Source organism: Barbus barbus (genome assembly GCF_936440315.1).
Source record: "Barbus barbus genome assembly, chromosome: 8".
Lineage (NCBI taxonomy): Eukaryota > Metazoa > Chordata > Actinopteri > Cypriniformes > Cyprinidae > Barbus > Barbus barbus.
In genome coordinates, this window is record NC_136736.1 from 22,684,895 (window position 1) to 22,689,325 (window position 4,431).

The window sequence follows — 4,431 nt, forward strand, 5'->3', positions numbered from 1 at the left end:
TGCTTCTTGTGTTTCTAAGTTTTCTATGAGATAAGCCAAATGCCATCATATCTGTCAGCCATCATGTTAACTGCAAATGCTAATATTTGTAATAACATTAAAATGAATGTAAAACTAATGCAGAGTTTAGAAACTAATCAGTAACTTAATTATACATTTAAATTCACTCATGCTCAGTCACATAAAAAAAAACAGCCACAATGATAATATATTGCAAGCAGAGTAAATATCTTAAGTCCTAACCTTCATGAGTGTATCCAGTATCCTAACAATTAAAATCATTCAACAATCATTTTGGTTATGAAAATGAAAGGGAGTGAGAGAGAGAGAAACACCCTTAAATAATTATTAAAGGGTTAGTTGCACCCATAAATGAAAATTACACACCCTCATGTCGTTCCAAACCCGTAAGACCTCCATTCATCTTCGGAACACAAATTAAGATATTTTTTATGAAATCTGAGAGCTCTCAGACCCTCCATAGACAGCAAGGGTCATTACACGATCAAGGTTCAGACACGTAGCAAGGAGATTGGTAAAATAATCCGTGTGACATCAGAAGTTCAACCGTAATTTTAGGAAGCTATGAGAATAATTTTCCGATATGCGGTTTATAACACAGAAGAGCATATGCAGTTTCCGTCCAGCGGATATTCTCCCAAATGGCGCTACGCTGACATAGAGGAGACAAACTGTTGAATAAAGTCGTTATTTTTGTTTTCTTTGCATACAAAAAGTATTCTCGTAGATTCGTAAAATTAAGGTTGAACCACTGATGTCACATGGATTATTTTACCTATCTCCTACATTTCTGGACCTTGATCGTATTAGGACCTGAGGGTCTGAGAGCTCTCAGATTCCATCAAAAATATCTTAATTTGTGTTCCGAAGATGAACGGAGGTCTCACAGGGTTGAAACGATATGAGGGCGAGTAATTAATGACAGAATTTTCATTTTAGGGTGAACTAACCCTTTAAATAGAGACTATATAGGCCTATGTAAAATTAAGAAACCCTTGTTTTTAGCGACACCGACGGCCCTTAAGTGAACTGCAGCCAGCAACTTTTTGCTCATGCTCGCACTCGTGAGCTTGGTTTCTAAGCCAAGGTTTTTTTCTCCATTCTGTCACCGATGGAGTTTTGGTTGCTTGCCGCTGTCGCCTCTGACTTGCTTAGTTGGGGACACTTAATATCCAGCGATTTCGTCGACTTGATTGCACAGACACTATTTAAACTGAACTGAGCTGGACGATGACATCACTGAATTCAATGATGAACTACCTTTAATTGAAAATTGAGTGTTTACTATTATCTTTTTGCATTACTGACACACTATTTTCCAATTTGATACTGTAAAGCTGCCTTGACACAAGATAAAATTAGATAAAATTGTATTAATAAAAATGCATGCCTAATTGGTTGAAATTATAAAAATGATGCAATTTATTAAAAGTTTAAAGTGCCCCTATTATGGATTTTTAAAAATGACCTTTCATACAGTGTGTAACACAGCCAGGGGCGTAGCCATCATTTCAAAAGTGGGGGGGACGGAATGTCTAGGGTTATACCTGGGTTTTTTTTTCAGTTAACCCTTGTCTAATTGACAGGTTTTATTTTTAATCATACCTTTTTGCTTAATATGCTTTATGATTATATTATTATATATGATTATAAAATAGAAGGAAAGAAAGATAGAAAAAAGAAAAAGAAAGAAATACAACAGCTTGTCACTGGGACAGTACCATTAAAAGGACATCTTTGTACCTTATTTACCCCAAAAAGTTTCATAGTTGTACATTACGGTACATATTGGTATTCTAAGGTACTAATGTGCACCTTTTTGAGTATAAGTTACAAAGATGTCCTTATAAGGGTTCTATTGTTTACATATTTCAGATTGTATTTTGTGTGTGTTGTATGTACAGTACATGGCACACAGTAATGGATACTTGCACATTCACATACTTCTGTTCTGTTCTATTATACATTATTCTGATTAGTCTATGTTAAAAGGTATAAGAAATATCTTATCATAGACAATACTGTAAATAATCTTTACCTCTGAAGCCTCACTGAAACTTTCTGCCTCGTTCACTCTCAACTCTGAATTCACTTCTGCCTCTGTCTATAGCAAATAAAGTAGTGTTTGAAACATGTACATACAGGGAATAGTGACATACAGAAGAAAATAACACATTAAGTACACTGCTGGACAATAACCAATCATTTGTATCCTAAATTATTTTTTAACACTTTAGAAAGGGGAACATATTCACTATTAACTATTACTTTTGCCTCAATAAACTCTTCATTTACTGCTTATTAATAGCTTGTAAGGTAGTCGTTGTAGTTGTTAAGTTTAGGATTATGGGATGCAGAATATGGTCATGAAGAATACAGAATTAATATGTGCTTAAGTACTAATGAAGAACCAATATGCAAGCTAATAATTACCTACTGTAGTTAAAAATGATAGCTGAGAAGTTATTCATCACACTAATGTTATTTTTTATTTTTTCTATATTTTACTAATTGTGTGTTTTCTATGATTGGTCCATATATAATCCTACAAACGCTTGTGTATTAATATATTTTATACAATGTAAAAACAGCCAGGTGTTAAAAGACACTCTATCAGTTCTTCTCACCTGTGAAGTGTGTTTTTCTTGTGTGTCGTCCTGATTCTGCTCTAACAAACCTAGGCTGACTGTTTCTTGTTCATTCTTGACAACACATAAAAACGTAAAATTAGTGCACTAATGACAGAGCAGCCCTAAATGAAGATCGGTCCTGTATCAGATCGTCAGTGCTTGCTTGATTGAAATACATCATGTATAGAATTGAGTTAAATATGTCACAATGCTGCAAACGCTGTAAAATCTCAGTTCAACATGATCTTTATTCTTATTTGAAGGGTTCTGATAACATACATACGTGTTAAAATAAAAGACGTTACAAAAGAGTTACGGAAAAATAGACTGAAAATAAATAAGTGCATGTTTGTCCAGGCAGCTTTTTTTTTTCTCCATATAATGAACATCAAAACTTGCTAATTATTCAACGAAAGCAATAGGCAGAGTCACTCAACATTGTGCAACACTATTCGGATCCCACATGCCAACTTACGCTTCTTGACTTTTTCGTAAAAGAGGAGTGAAGAGTTTCTTGCCGCTTTGAACTCATCTCGACCTCTAATGAATGATGGATACAGCGCGGGACCGCATTCGCGAGCATGGACATGTCGTGACGTCACAAACTGAGTGACTGATTGCCATGGAAACGTAAACGTCATGTATAAATTATCTTGTCTCTTTGAATTTTAAATCATTCTGCATTTATATACAATGCGCCATTAAAACCACAACATGTCGAGAACACAGCTGTCCAATGAAAAAGTGCGGGGGACGAATTTACTTTTTATAAAAAGTGAGGGGGACACGTCCCCCGCGTCCCCCGCGTAATCTACGCCCCTGAACACAGCTCTAGGTGAATGAAAACATCCTGCAAAGTTTCAATTCTGAAAGTGCATCGTGTATAAAGTTATTGTTTCTCAAAAGAAAGAGTCAACTCTGAATCATTGGAGTTGTTTTAAAACGAATCCCAAGCCAATTCATGTTGACATCAACATGAAACATTAACATATTGCCCTCCCACTTGTTAGCCTTTTCGCGTTGGTCTGAATGAAAATGCAAATTCATTCTTTGCCACTAGATGGCGCATTAAAATAGCTGTTTCAGCGGTAACACTGTACACAAAGTAGCACTGCACTCAAAAATGCTGCTTTACGGGCATGATGAAAGGAAAATGAGACCAATCCGACCAATCACCGCAGATTAGCGTCACGCAAAGGAGGGGTTTGGAAAAATGAATTGTTTGAGAGTAGTTGAGCAAGTAAGGTAAAAAATAAATAAAACAATGAAAGTGTGTTTTGACCTTGCATGCATGTCATCCTGTTGTTGGGGACTCCCAAAACCAGATCCTTTCATTACCCATAATAGGGACACTTTAACAAAAATCTAATTTTAGGGCCCTATGAAAAACTTTTTCATTTTTCTCAAATTATGTTTGTTTATTTATTCTAAATTCCATTCCATTTTAATGGTTTATTACAATTACAATTATTAATGTTTTTTATTCTTATTATTATATAGATGTACATTCTACTGTACAATAATATATTTCTGTCATAATTTATTCACGTTAAAACGAACTTTTATTTTGACGGGTTGCCGTGAAAAGTTTTGTTTGCGTGTGTGCGTGATATGATGGTAGTTTGAAACGGTAAAATGCTCTTAAAGTGTCTCTCAGAGCAGTTCTGGAGTTGCTCAGAGACATGCAGAACATACAAGATTCCATTGTGCGTTCCTTTTGTACTCAGAACATGGACATTCCCAGTAAAAACTTTTAATGGAACGCGACAACTCCAACTTC